A 16,447-nucleotide genomic window follows, 5' to 3' on the forward strand; every position below is an offset into this window, starting at 1 on the left:
CAAAGTTTGAGAGTTTTCAGCTTCATAGGAGTTCATAGCTCATTCTCCTTTATGTATTAGATTTCAACACAAGTAAAATTATAACTTAATACACTAACCTGGGATTGTCAGAGCACTTGACTATTTAGTGAGTATGGAAATCATTAGTTACAAGACATGGTTTAGATGCTGTCACATTGTATGGTTTTGTTAATTGATGGTCATGGACATATGCCTAGGTCTCTGCTTTCCCTCCTCACCTTCGAACATGAGGAGAACCAAATGTCTGCCTATCTTTCTGAGTGACTACATCGAAGTCCCTCCCTTATTTAAAATAATGGCACCCTTATTTCTAATTATTTTTCTTGAAGATGTATGTACAGGAAATAATACACTTTTTCAAACTTTTCTTAAACTAAGACAACCCATAGCCAAGAGGCCTCTGATATCCTGCCAGCAGCCAAAACTGAGCAACTGTCAGCCAAAATCTGGAAGATAAAGAACAGAGCTTCAAATGAGAAAGCAGTTGTCTGGAGCCACTGGGAATCCATTGGCATGGAACCAGATTAACTAAAATCCACAGGTCTGTTTCCTGCATAAACAGGTGAAGACAGGGCTGAGAGAGGTGTGAAAATAGTTCTTCAGCCACACTCGATAATCTATGGTTCCCAAGGTGCCCTCCTACATCTGTTTGCATTTTGGCAGCAAGGCATTCCAGACCCTGATATTCAACAGTGTAACAGGCACTTTATACGAGGAAAAAAGTAGTGAAATCTTGATTATTTCTCATTCAAAGTTAATGTAATGTAATTATTTTGAGTATTTTCATTTCATTTCATTTTCAAAGGAATTTAAACATAGTTAGGGAAAGTCAATTTTTACTGATCAACTTCTGTGAGGTGGAAATTTTTAATTTTTAAAAAATGAGAACTTCAAAACGGAAACTCACTTTAAGTATGAGACTGTGAATTTACATATGCCCTGTCATCTATCGTCTTTTGGGAAAATATTCTAACTTGATGAGAAAATACTTCCCATTTTCTTTTATTTATTTTATTCAGATATGGGAGAGAGAGACAGAGATAGACAAATGCAACATCCCATGCTAGAATTGTGTGAAAGATTATTTAAAGTAAGTAACTCCCATCCTGGCCAACATGGTGAAATCCCGTCTCTACTAAAAATACAAAAAATTTAGCTGGGCTTGGTAGTGCGTGCCTGTAGTCCCAGCTACTCGGGAGGCTGAGGCAGGAGAATCGCTTGAACCCGGGAGGCAGAGGTTGCAGTGAGCCGAGATCACACCACTGCTCTCCAGCCTGGGCGACAGAGTGAGACTCTGTCTCAAAATAAATAAATAAATAAATAAATAAATAAATAAATAAAAATAAAGTGAGTAACTCATGGTCTATGTCTTCCAAGACTGTTGCGTTATATGAAGTTGCAATTGATAGTTTCTACTAAAATCACTATATGGAGGACAATCAGAAAGGGAGTCACTGTAATAGCATGGTTAAAGATGACGGAAACAGGAACTAGGGTGTTGGCAGTAAGATTGGAGAGAAGGAAAATAATTCAACAACACATTTTCTTGTTTTCCCACTGTATTGACAATGCATGTCAACACATGATCCTTATAGGTATAGTAGAAAATATGTATAAGCTAAATAATAAAGGGTAAAGTTTTAGATTCCACCATCAGGTAACAATTTAGTATGTCTATGTGTGTCTATTTCTGTATTTGTGTCTGAAATGGAAACATATATAAGCAAGAATTGACATGAGTTGGAAATTAAGTATCTAGATTGAGGTAGAGGCATATTTAAAATGATTTGTTATTACTATCTGAACCTAAGTTTTAAATTGCACTGATAACATCAGTAAGCTTTTCAAGTATTATTTTGTTCTCAGTGTTATAGGACCATCTACCTATAATTCATCTAAGGTGAAATAAAAGTAATACTAATGCCCATAATATTGTATATGAGCTTAATATGTACCACGGGCCAGGTACTTGTCAACGATTTTTTGCATTGTTTCATGTAATCCTCACAATAGCCCTATTTCGTAGAAGCTATTATGTTCACTTTGCAGATGAAAAAACATTGGCTAAAAGTAAGTTGCATAAGAATACATAGCAAGTAGTAAGCCTTTATTGCTGTGTTATTAACACTACTTGAATCCAAATTCTGAATCACTGTGCTCTGTGGCCTAGGATAAGTATTATTTATATTGTTTCCTTTTCTCTTCCATCCTTACTTATTTCTTAATATTATTGTGCAGTTTATCCCCAACGACATTGTAAGTTCCTTTATTTCAATGACCATATTCTATATTTATTTTCTTCCATACTTCCACCATGCCCGAGAAAAGAAGTTTTGAAAGATTGATCTTTTATTGGCAAAAGCCTGAACATAGTTGGGATACCTATGAAGAATCTAAGAATTTCAACCTTGACATTTTAACTACTGGAAAACTGTTATCACTAATTAGCATCTTAAACCTATCATCATGCAGCACATACTGCAATAGATATCTCTAAATTTTCTGGCAAATTCAATCAATGGAAATCTTCATAATAGTTAATGCAAGGCACAGAAGCTATAGAATTGTGACAAGGGGTTGTTCTCACTGATCATGTTCCGCAGGTAACTTCCTAGACTTTATTTTGTATTGGTGCACATAACCAAAACTCATAAAGGACTGAAATGAAGGCATTTCCCTCCCCCCAACCTCCTTCTCTGATTGTTAGTCCTTCTCAGACGTGAGGGCAGTGTCTCCTTGGGCTTCTGTCCAAAAACAGGATCAGAAAAACCCTCCCTAAGCTTGTGGCAAGAAAGCCAAAGGGATGGGACTGCATGAGGTCAGACACCCCATTCTGCTACTGATCACTTTGGGAATTTTTCTACCCATGTCTCCAGTGCCACACAAGCTTCTGAAGTAATCTTGGTTTATCACCATGTGATAAGTAGATCTATGGGGAAGTCAAGCAAGTTTCCCAAATTCTTTCAGAAAATACAGATTTATTTAGGTATAATCTCACTGCTAGACTCTCATTCTTGGATGCCAGTCCACATAGGTGGGCCCTTTCCTGTATCTCATTACCCTGAAAATAAGAGTCCCATGGCTAAATCCTCCTACAGGTTGTTCATACTGGTGCCTTGACTACTCCCATCTGAAAACACATCTTGCCATCCAAGAGCCTGTCACCTCCTACCTTGATGGCAGCTGCTTGAGTTGGGAGCACACTATTTAACAGTGCGATGCTGATGAATACTGGGAAGAACAGTGACAAGCCTAAGTGCTGTTTTACACCCCATTTAACCAGGGGAGACACATCTGTTTATTTTTGTTTCAGGGGAAGCACAAGGCTTAGTCTTTGTGACAAGGTCACAAGTCCAGCCCTAGGATTCCTTGTGGGGAGATCACCAAACTTCTCCAGACAATTGATAGCAGAATGCCAACTGTGAGTTCTTCAAATAGAAATCCAAGGACATGATTTTGTCTGGCTAAGATGGAACAGGCCCAAATAAAAAACAAGCATGAACAGTTCTCTTTTGTCTGCGGGCTCACAGCCTGTCCTGCTGTTAGCCCTAAATTCTCATTTGGCGAAAAGCCATGCTATTACTTCATAGAGACCAATATATTTGAAATGCAGAGAGGTATACCACTGACTAAAGGGAGAACAGTAATGCATTTTCTTTTTCCATATATTGTTTAAATATGCATTTCTCAAGAGTCATATCTTTACAAATGGCTTATAATTTCTCACACTCAGTTATTGAATAAAACTTCATGATGCTACACAGCCCCACTGTATTTGTAGGGAATATGAAGTCAAATAGCCTGATTTGAATTTTGCCTCTACCACCTCCCACCTGTAATATTTGGCAACTTTCTCCTATTTTTGTGCTATAATTTCTTCATCTGTAAAACAGGAAAAATTACTTCTCAGATTAGCATGAGAATTAAATGAGATAGTGTTGATGATGAGCTTAAATTTTATCTTACAATCCTTGAGGTATAATAATGAACTTATTATGCTACTTTTGATAGTGGCAGGAGGCAGTCAAATGCCTAGGCAGATAGAGGTGGATCCCAGGCGAAATCCCACCTCCAAGCCGAAGACAGTTTAAAGCCTGAAAGCCAACCTACAAGTTAAATCCTCTCACCAGATTGAGAAACTGTCTTCCTGTTTGGCACACTTTCCTCTGGTTGATCCCCACCGTTCACCTATTTTACATATACCTATCCTTTCTTAGTTAGTTTACTACAGTCATGCCCACCTTTGAGTGGTTGTCTTCACTTTAAACTTTCTTGCATACTCACAAACCAATCAGCACACACTCCCCATTCTGAGTCCATAAAAAGCCCTGGACCCAGCCACACTGAGAGAAAAACTATCTGACTGCAGGGGTGGGGGAACCCCAACCCACCCCCACTCACAGCACCCCACGTCCCTCACCACTGAGAGCTGGTCCACTCGAATTCTTCTCTGCCCATCCTCAACTTTCAACTATCAGAGTATCCTTATTCTTCTTGGACACAGAACAAGAGTTCAGGAACTACCAAACAAGGGTACAAGCTATAATACAGGCTGGGTGCGCCTGCGCCCGGCCCAGCCGTGGGCTGAGCCAGTGTGCCAGCTAGACTTAGCCAGGGGGGCAGAGTGGGTGGGGCGCCTCCAGCAGCAAGGCAAGGTGCGTCGCCAGCCAGAGGTCCTGGCTGGCAAAGCGACTGAGCAAATTCCTGTGTCACTTTAATTTCTAATACTATTAATAAATTTATTCTTATTCTTTTTCATTCATGAAAGTACTGTGAGTAAATAAACTTTGCCAATCTAAAGCAGATGCCATTCCTATGACTTGAAATAAGAGAGCCTAGCATAGTGAAAATCATTTTTCCAGGAGAGGAAAACTTTAAATTCCAATTAATATTTAGCCACCAAAATTCTGACTTGTTTTTATGCAGTGTGAGACAACTTACTATGAATTTAGGAAGGGCAGCAAAACCGCTTTAACTAATCAAAATGCTCTTTAATTCCCTAATTTGAGAATTCCTCCATTAAACTGTTTATTTTTTTTTTTCTTTTGAGTATGGACGTTATGATGTGAACTGGTACTTGCACTAAAAGTATCAGTTTAAGTTTTACCAATTATTTATACTTGTACCTGAATTGCTAATACTATTTTGCTATCAAATTTTGAAAGAGAAGCAAAAAAGTGTAGGTCCTTGGTCTTCATATTTCTAGAAGAATTAGGGTCTCAACCAATGAAATAAAGAGCATATGAATGGAAAATTTTCTTGTTAAAGAAAATTGCGCAGTTCAAGACTTTGTAAGAGGCCTTACAGTCCCTGAAAATATTTAGCAAATGCCTTTTCCCTGACCCTGAACTGAGTACACCTCCTTCCCAGAATTAAAGCAGGGTTACTGTACTTGCAAGGACTATTTTTATCTTTCTGCTTCACCGCAAGATCAGATGATGCAATAATACCACATTCAAATGAGATAATTCTTTAGGGGTCTTTCATCCAAGGATCTGAGGTGCTTCATAAACATTAATTAATTCTCCTAACACCTTTGTGAGGAGAGAATTCTATTTTTTGTACTAGTTAGACATGTTAAAATAATGCCACCAGCACTTAGACAGAATGCAGGCTTCAGAACAAGCCCAATCTTTCTGTATTAAGCAAAAAGTTCCCTTAATTGGGTTCATGTTAAGGAAGGTGAGGAAAGGGACAGAGATGTTAAATGCATCACAGAAAGAAGTCACAGCACGATTCACAAATCCAGGGACTCCACTGACGGAGCTGAGCCTTCGCAGGATGCCGTTGGTCAAACGCACACAACAGAGGGGCAGTATCATAGAGAAACTATGTACTAAATCAAAAAAGAAAGCAAAGAGAAAGAAGGTACAGTCCAACTTCAGAGCACGTTATAAAATAGCTTTTCCGTAACCAACAATGAACAGTCCCTCTGCTTTATGAGTCCCAATTACTGCTATTGAATAGAGCCTGAAAAATTTCCTCTCTTTTAATTCATTTCCTCAGATAATAAGGATTTATTTGGGAGCTTCCACTTCCTCTTTTTCCTTTCATTCCTTTTCTCCCTTACCAAACTCTACATCTGGTTTCTCTATAGTTAAGTCTTAACACTGATAATGTCTAATCAGTACTTATGACTTTCAAAAGTTTTCCTCAGAATCTTTTATGTACTTTAAGACAATCTATTTGGGCCGAGATGTTCAGTTTTGCAGAACATACTAATAACTTTGTCTGAGCTGTGGCAGAAGTGTCTAATGTATCTACATAAATTGATGTATCCTAAATGAACATACAGAAATGTCACAGTTCAGCACTAGACTGACAACCTTCCAGGTACCAATTTCTATTTTAGCAACAGACAAGGGGTTAAGGAGAGAAATAACTCTGTTCTAAAAATGATTAAATAGGCCTAGCACAAGATAAGAAATAAGTTTATGCCTTTCTTTTCCAAATTCCAAACAAATACAAAACAGTCTTAGGGTTTTACTTTTATTTTTAAAATATATTTCTTATTTTCTGTTGAGAAGCAGTATGAGTTTCCAAAAAAGACTAAATTAAGAGTAAAGACCCCTGAATTCCAGCCCACTCTGCCCCTTACTAGCTGTGTCTAAGTTTCTCCATTTGTTAACATATTATATCATATAGTTTTTATAATTTCAACAGAGGAAACATATTTTAAAATATTGAAATAAGAGTAAAGATTCTATGTCATATCATTATGACTAGTGCCAGAATGGGATTGGACTCAAGTTAAAATAACTTACCTATAAATTCCAGTGGTCTCATATGGATTGATTTATCCCTCTTACCTATCGTCTGTGGCTAGGGATAGAGAATTAAAGCGACCTGTGGTATCCATGCTTTTATCAGTCAAATGTGTGCAAGATTGGAGTGAGGCAAGGAACTTGGTAACATCAGTTGAAATCACTTGTTTAGTGACTGAAAGCACATTTTCCAAACATAGGCAATAGAAGGTCTCAACAGACTCAATAAAGGTTGCATATTACATCCGTCTCCAATTTCCCACAGCCTAACAGAGAACTGATTGAAACAGTAAAACTTTACAGAGTTTTTCATTTATTGAAGTAGAATAACAAAATACTGTCACATAGTTCTGGCCACATTCTCACCAGATCAGTTCCCTGACTCACCTTGTTCTCCTTTCACCCTGTCCCCCAACAATCTTGATCAGCCTTTTAAATTTTTCCGGGCTTTCTATTTCTTAGTTTCACAAATTGAGAAAATTATTTCCTTTCTTGACTAAGTATCATTTCTTTAAGCCCACGTTTCCAGGACTGGTAGATCCCCTTTCCACTAGCGTGAAGGAAAATCTAACCTGCCAAGGCATTGGTTTGACAGTATATTGCCTAGATTTAAGTTGTTTGATTTTAAAGCACAGTCTTGTGAAATGTTTTACCCATGCTGCACTGCACCAATTCTATCAATTTGTCATTCATGGCCTTTTAATTTTTCCAGCATGATAGGAAATGCATTATCCTCTCAATCCACATTCCATATCTTCTGCGAAAGCATTCACAAGACAGTACATATGCATTTCCAAGGCAGTCTAAATCAAGATTTAATGATGAAAATGTCTTAAAAAATTGCTGAAGATATTTTTGCCAAAAATTATGCTGAATAGAGTTTGTAAGATAATACACTAACATTCTCTTCTGAAGCAGAAGTGAGAGGTCACATCTTTGCTACACGCTTTACATTTGAGCATTGAAAAATCCATGACATACATTTCCAAAACTTCGGGCTATAGATGAGCCAAGTACAAATTTTAGTCTTTATCCTAAGGGCAATAATTTCTTGAATTTCTTTTAAAATCTAGTAGCTGTTTTTTCAATTTTGAAAAAAATCAGAAGTAAATTCTTCTACTTATTGATGCTAACTGTAGGTGTTAAATGTTTTCTCTACAAGCTTAATTCTCACAAATGCACTGTAAATTATAACCGATTATTCCAATTATAGATATTGTATAGAACAAACCTAGAAAGGATTGGTGTCTCTAAAACTACTAGAAATAAGTTGTGATGTCAGAATGAGAATCCAACTTCTGTTGACAGAAAGTCCATGTTCTTTATGAATATTTTCTGTGACCATCACACTCTCCAGATGAAATTCAAAAGCGTGTATTCAAGTTCTTAAAAAGCAAAATAAACAAAAATTGACTGAATTTTGGTTAAAATTTTGAACTCACTTTTATATGATGTGGGAAGAATTTTTATGTTTATAATATCTAATCTTTCCATTTAAAAACATGATAGGTTTATCTATTGATTCAAATCTTCTTTTGCTTTTAAAGCATTCAAAGATAGACTTTTAAGTTTGTTGAACTTTATTTCATGGCTCATAGTACAGTTAATTTTGATACAAGTTTTGTGGCAACTCAAAAGAATATTTATTCTGAATTTGGTGAGTTACCCTACAAATGACAATTTAATACTTTAAGTTGACGTTGTTTTCTTCTATATTCTTGCTGGTTTAGGGATAGACGTTTCTTCAATTGATGAGAGAGAGAGATACATTAATTTTTCCATATGTGTTTATATATGTATAAATGTCATATAAATATAGTATATAATGTTATATACATTTGTGTTTTTTTCGCTTTTTCTTTTCACTTCTATAAATTTAGTTTCCCATATATTGCAGCTATGTTGTTTGTGCATACACAAGGAACTTTAAGCTTGCTATGTCTTCGTCCACTTCATGGAGTGACTTTTTATCATGTTGCTCTCTACCTCTGTTAAGCTTATTTGCTCTGAAGTCTGCTTTATCTAATGATAGTGTAGCCACTCCTGCTTTCCTTTGATTACTGTTCGCATGAAACTTTTTTTTCACTTGTTTATTTTCACTCTGCCTATATCCTTAAGTTTGAAGTGAGTTTGCTATATACTACATATAGTCAGGTCTTATCTTTTAATCCATTCTCCCAATCACTGCCTTTTAATTAATATGTTTAGACAATTAGTACTTAACATAATTATTTATGTTTGAGGGCTTAATGCATTTCATCTAATATTGATTTGTTTTCTCTGTTTTTTTTTTTTGTTTCTGGTGGGTTTTTTGCATTTCTATAGATAATTTGAACAATTTCTAAAATTTATGGACTTTTCTGTAGTGTTTTTGAATATAACTTTTTGTACAGCTTCTTAAATGGTTGCTCAAGAAGTTACTATATATAAATAACTTATCACTGTCTATTATTGTCATAATTTTACCAGTTTAAGTGAAGTATAGAACCTTACCTCCTTTACATTGCTTTACTTTCCTTTAGACAATAATATAATTATCTAAAATATTTCTCTAAATGTGTTTAGATTCATATAAGACATTGTTATAATTTTCACTTTAACCATCAAACATAATTTTTGAAACTCAGGAAAAGTCTATTTTACTTACGCGGATTTTATCTCTCTATATTCTTTCTCCCCTCTCATGTTCCAACACTTCTTCCTTTATCATTTCCTTTCCATCTAAAGAAATTTGTTTAGCCATTATTTGAGAATATACTGCTCTCCTTCATTTCTGAAAGATCTTTTCCCTGGAGATAGGGTTCTGAGTTGAGAGCTCTTCCCCTTTCACATCCTCTTACACACACACACACACACACACACCAACACACGTACACAAACTGAAAAACAGTGTACTACTTCCTTTGGGACTCTATGTTGCCTAATGAGAAATCTGCTATCATCAAATTGTTTTCCTATCTTGTAGGTATGGCTCTGGCTGCTTTCAAATATTTTTCACCTTTAGTTTTCAGAAGTTTAATTATAATTTATCTTGACTTGAATTTATTTGGGTTTATCTTGTTTAGAATTTTCCCAGTTTCTTGAATAAAAAGGTTTATGTATCTTGCCAAATTTAAAGTTTTCAGTCATTAGTTTTCCTTGTACAGTTTCATCTCACTGTATCTCATATACTGAACTCTAATAACATATTAATATTATAGCTTATGTAATTGTTCCACGCAGTTTTGTGTCTGTTTATTGTTTTTTATTCACTCTGTAATTTTTATCTTCAGATTGGGTATTTTCTGTTTCTCTACTTTCCAGTTCATTATTATTTTCTTTGTAGCCTTCATTCTTCTATCAAGCCCATCCACTGATCTTTTTATTGTAAGTATTTTTTTTTTTAGCTCTAAAAGTTCATTTGGTTCTTCTCTACATCTTCTATTTCTTTGCTGAGGCTATTTTCTCACTTGTTTCATGCATATTTATAATTGCTTATTGAAGGATTTTTAACTTGATTACTTTAAAATATTTTTCTGATATGCAAACATTCTGTCAACTTGGTGTTGCAATCTATTGGCTTTTTCGTTTGTTTGTTCTTTTGTCCTTCAGTCTGAGATCTTCCTGATTATTTGTATGATGCGTGACTGTTTTATTGAAACCTGAAACATTTCTGGCTAATGTCTGGAAACTCTGGGCTTAATGCATTTCATCTAATATTGGTTTGTTTTCTCTGTTTTTTTTTTCTGGTGAGTTTTTTGCATTTCTATAGACAATTTGAACAATTTCTAAAATTTTTAAACTTTTCTGTAGTGTTTTTGAATGTATCTTTTTGTATAGCTTTTTAAATGGTTGTTACAATATATATAAGTTACTTATCACCATCTATTATTTTCGTAATTTTACCAGTTTATTTAAATCTTCAGTTTTAGATGGATGTCTCTGAAATTGCTCTGATAGAGACATGGGGCACTGTCTCATTGCTGATAGACAGAAGCAGAGCTACAGGTTCCACTATTAGCCTCTAATAATTCATTAATAATTTCATTATGGTTGAATTTCTTTTTTTAATTCACAACCAGCACATTGTTAATGTGTACAATTACTCATTAGATTCTGAAGTGCTGACAAACATCTATCTACTGTGGATCTACTGAGCTGATAGAAGATAATATTCTAATTCTACTTCCATGGTTTTCAGTAGTCTGAATCAATAAACTAATGAAAAATTGGTATTTGTTATATGTGCTAATATCAGGTTCTTCATATGTATCCATTTCCTCTAACATCCTACTTATGGGACTATTGACTTCTAGTAATGATGTACATTTTTTTCTCCTTTCCCACACTATTCATTCTGCTGGTTTTCAAGGAGTTGCATCTTCTGAATGGATATTAAAAGGTGACAGCAGGAGAAGAGCAGTACAATGGACACTCAGAACATTGGGACCAGATATAACACCTGATTTTTTTTTTATTTGTCATAAATCTTTCCTTTCTGGTCTAAGGACAATGAATTTGTGAGTTATGAATTTTCTCCTTATCCTCTTGCTTTCGTACATACTTTATTTCAGGGATGCAGTATTGAAAGCCCCTTAATTATTAATTTTAATATAGTTATCCAATTCTTACTCATCAATTCTGGTAGCAAATTTTTCGTTATTATATGTGTTTACTTGCGATATAAAAATTAAAATATTTACATTCCCTCATTGGCTTTCATGTGCATTTTTGGTTTTGAATAATATTTTAGTTGATTTTTAAAGGAAGTTAGGAGCATCTGCACTAGGCATACTGGCCAAGTGTTATTTTCTACCTAAACGAATAACTTCCAATGCTACAAAATACTACAGCATGCTGACATGAAGTGATTTAAATACTGTCATATTTAAAAGTGATGGGTCTTGTATCCAGATCAAGGGCATAAGAAGCATGTGGAATATGCAGAGGAATGGCTAGTTGTTCAGAAGAACTTTCTAATAAGATTACTCACGTCCTCTTTGTCAAAATGAACCTGAAAAAAATGTCTGCAAAATGAAGAAGTTTGGACAGAGGGTTTGAATCCTAAGACAATAAGACAGGAGTCAGAAGGTAACCTGAGGACCTCACTTATGTATATGATTAGTGTTTAAACCAAAATAAAAGCTTGGAAATCTAAGATACAGGATTATAAAAAACAACCTAAAGTGAACATTTTCCCATTTGATTAAAATAAAATATATTTGAGAAAACTGATGAAATTATAGCAGCTATATACTAAGGAAGACAGAGTTTGAGACATCACATGTAAAAGTAAACAAAATAATTAAAAATATTAGAAAAATGCAACACAAATAAGTTATGTTTTAGTTTGAAATATTGAAAGGAAACATGATAAAATTATATAAATTGATAAATGGTGCTTATATGGTTATATAGTTTGGTTTATCATTGACGAATAATATTTAACAAAAAGTTACAATTTATACATACATATGTGTATATATACATATATGTACACATATATAAATATATATGTATATATACACATATATGTATAAATTGTAACTTTTTATTCCATATTATTTGTCAATGATAAACCAAACTATATAACATATATATACAAAATATATAGGTATTTATGTATATGTATATATGTATACATATATATACACATACATATATATTCAGTTATTTGATTTGGAATTATCATTGAGAAGATAAAGGTTAATTTATTTATTCATTCTACAAATACTTATTGTGTACCTACTGATAAGATCTGGAGGATAGGGCTAGTGAACAAAACAGAACATTCAATGTCCATATGGAAATTACAGACAAAATATAATTGAATAAATAATAAAATATTAATTTATGATTAGAAGTTGCCTTAAAGAAAAATGAATCAAGAAAAAGAGATGCAGACAGACGAAGAAACTATTTACATATGATGTAACATAAATCCTTTCTGAGAAGATAATAATTTAATAATGACCTGAATGAAATAATAGTAAGAACAGGAGAGACAGAGAGAGAGACAGACAGACAGACAGACAGAGACAGAGAGAGTGCAAAGGCCCAAAGTTAGGAAAATTCTTGTTTTAGGAAAGGCAAGGACATTCTATTACAACTGGGGAGGAATGACAGAACAGAAAGTGATTAAAAAAGAAAAAAAAAGCACTAGCAAAGTGCTACACCATAAAAGTATAGTGAAGATTTTGGATTTCATTCTGATTGTCATGAAAAACCAGTAGAGATTATCAACAGGGAGTAGCATTCTTAATATAATTTTTTAAAAAATCACTATGGAAGTAATAAGAGAAAAAAAAATCTCCAGGAGGGAACTATTACAACAAGGAGTCCACAGTAGGCTGATGCTGAATTCTAAGGAACAGTGATGGTGTCTTAAACTAGGGGAAGTAGAGGTGAATAGGCTTGGATGGAGTTAAGATACAGCTTTAAGATGGAGATGCAAGCATTTGCTGGTATATTAGAAGTGTCCTTCAAGAAAATTAAAAATTGAGAGTATCTTTCAGATTTCTGGCCTGCACACCCAAGAAAAATTAATTCTAAAAAGTTCTAATCGATGATAAACTATAGCATCATGAATAGCTATTAAGTAAAGCCAGTTGCTCTGGTCTGAATGTGTCCCCCACAACTTATGTGTTGAAAACAGAATTGTGGCTCACGGCTGTAATCCTAGCACTTTGGGAGGCCAAGGCAGGTGAATCCCGAGGTCAAGAGATAAAGACCATCCTGGACAAGATGGTGAAACCCCATCTCTACTAAAAATACAAAAAATTAGCTGGGCGTGGTGGCAGGTGCCTGTAATCCCAGCTACTTGGGAGGCTGAGGCAGGACAATTGTTTGAACCCGGAAGGCAGAGGTTGCACTGAGCCGAGATTGCGCCATTGCACTCCATCCTGGGCAAAAAGAGAAAAACTCCGTCTGAAAAAAAAAAAAAGAAAGAAAGAAAAAGAAAACAGAATTGTCAATGTAACAGTATTAAGAGATGTGACCTTTAAGAGTTGATTGAGTCATGATATGGGTTGGCTGTGTCCCAACCCAAATCTCATCTTGAACTGTAGTTCCCATAAGCCTCACTCACATGACATGGGAGGGACCCTTTGGGACATAATGGAATCATGGGGGTGGTTACTTCCATGCTGTTCTCATGATACTGAGTGATTTCTCACAAGATCTGATGGTTTTTAAGGGTCTTTTCCCCCACTTCACTCTGCACTTCTCCCTGCTGCTGTCATAGGAAGAAGGATGTGTTTGCTTCCCCTTCTGCCATGATTGTATGTTTCCTGAGACCTCCCCAGCCTTGCTGAACTGTGAGTCAATTAAACCTCTTTTCTTTATAAATTACCCATCTCTGGCATGTCTTTATTAGCAGCGTGAGAACAGAATGATACAGTAAATTGCTACTGGTAGAATGGGGTGCTATATAAAGATACTCAAAAATGTGGAAGTGACTTTGGAACTGTGTAGCAGGCAGATTGGAACAATTTGAAGGGCTCAGAGGAAGACAGGACAATGTAGGAAAGTTTGTTACTTCCCAGAGACTTGTTGAATGGCTTTGACCAAAATGGTGATAGTGAAATGGACAATAAAGTCCAGGCTGAAATGGTCTCAGAGGGAGATGAGGAACTTCTTGGGAACTGGAGCAAAGCTGACTCTTGTTATGCTTTAGCAAAGAAACTGGTGGCATTTTGTCCCTGTCATAATGATGTGTGGAACTTTGAACTTGAGGGGGTGGTTTGGAATTGGAACTTATGTTTAAAAGGGAAGCAGAGCATAAAAGTTTGGAAAATATGCAGCCTGACAATGCAATAAAAAATAAAAACCCATTTTCTGGGGAGAAATTCAAGCCAACTGCAAAAATTTGCATAAGTAATGAGGAGCTGAATGTTAATCACTAAGACAATGGGGAAAAAGTCTTCAAGGCATGTCAGAGATATTCATGGCAGACCATCCCATCACAGGCTGGGAGTCCTAGGAGGGAAAAATAGTTTCTTGGGCCAGGTCCAGGGTTCCTGCTCTATGCAGTCTCAAGACATGGTGCCCTGTGTCCCAGGTGCTTCTACTCTAGCTGTGACTAAAAAGGGGCCAAGGTACAGCTCATTCCATGACTTCACAGGGTGCAAGCCCCAAGCCTTGGCAGCTTACAGGTGGTGTTGGTCCTATGGGTGTGCGGAATACAAGAATTGAGGTTTGGGAACCTCCATCTAGATTTCAGAGGATGTATGGAAACATCTGGATGTCCAGGCAGAAGTTTGCTGCAGAGGTGGAATTCTCACAGATAGCCCCTGCTAGGACACTATGGAAGGGAAATGTGGGGTTGGAGACCCCACAAAGAGTCCCCACTGGGGCATTGCCTAGTGGAGCTATGAGAAGAGGGCCACCATCCTCCAGACCCCAGAATGGTAGATCAACAGACAGCTTGCACAGTGTGCCTGGAAAAGCCACAGACACTCAACGTCAGCCTGCAAAAGCAGCTGAGAGGGGGGCTGTACCCTGCAAAGCCACATGGCAGAGCTGCCCAAGGCCATGGAAGCCCACCTCTTGCATCAGAGTGACCTGGATGTGAAACATGGAGTCAAAGTAGATAATTTTGGAACTTTAAGGTTTAATGACAACCCTATTGGATTTCAGACTTGCATGGGGCCTATAGCATCTTTATTTAGGTCAATTTCCCTCTTTTGAAGAGGTGCATTTACCCAGTGCCTGTGATCCCATTGTGTTTAGGAAGTAACTGATTTGCTTTTTTATTTTACAGGATTATAGGCAGAAGGGACTTGCCTTGTCTCAGATGAGACTGGGGACTTGGACTTTTGAGCTAATGCTGAAATGAGTTAAGACTTTGAGGGACTGTTGCAAGGGCATGATTGTATTTTGAATTGTGAGGACATGAGATTTGGGAGGCACCAGGCATGGAATGATATGGTTTGTCTGTGTCTTCATCCAAATCTCATCTTGAACTATAGTACCCATAATCCCCACATTCAATGTGAGGGACCTGATGGGAGATAATTGAATCATGGTGGTGGTTACCTCCATGCTGTTCTCATGATAGTGAGTGAGTTCTCATTAGATCTGATGGTTTTATAAGGGGCTTTTCCCTCTTTGCTCTGTACTTCTCCTTGCTGCTGCCATGTGAAGAAGGACATGTTTGCTTCCCCTTCCACCATGACTGTAAGGTTCCTGAGGCCTCCCCAGCCATGCTGAACTATGAGTCATAGTTTCCTTTATAAATTAACCAGTCTTGGGTATGACTTTATTAGTAATGTGAGAACAGACTAATACAAGTCATGAGGGCCTTAATGATTGGTTTAATGCCATTATCACAGGAGTGAATTTGTTCTTATGGGAGGGAGTTATTTCCCACAAGAGCAGGTTGTTATAAAAGCAATCTCAGCCTATCTCTTTTGCATGTGCTCAATTGCCCTTCCACTGTTTGCCAAATTAGGAAATAGTATCAAAGCCTTTGCTAGAGGCTGCTACCATGTCCTCATACTGCCCAGCCTCCAGAATCATGAGCCAAATAAACTTCTTCTATTTCTAAATTACCCAATCACAAGTATTCTGTTATAGCAACAGAAAATAGACTAGGACACCAGAGAATACATAAACCTTAATTCTATCAAGGAAAATCAAACTAAGAAACAAACAAAAAAGCCCTGTTTTACAATAACCATCAG

Source organism: Gorilla gorilla, chromosome 17, assembly GCF_029281585.2.
Source record: "Gorilla gorilla gorilla isolate KB3781 chromosome 17, NHGRI_mGorGor1-v2.1_pri, whole genome shotgun sequence".
Classification (NCBI taxonomy): domain Eukaryota; kingdom Metazoa; phylum Chordata; class Mammalia; order Primates; family Hominidae; genus Gorilla; species Gorilla gorilla.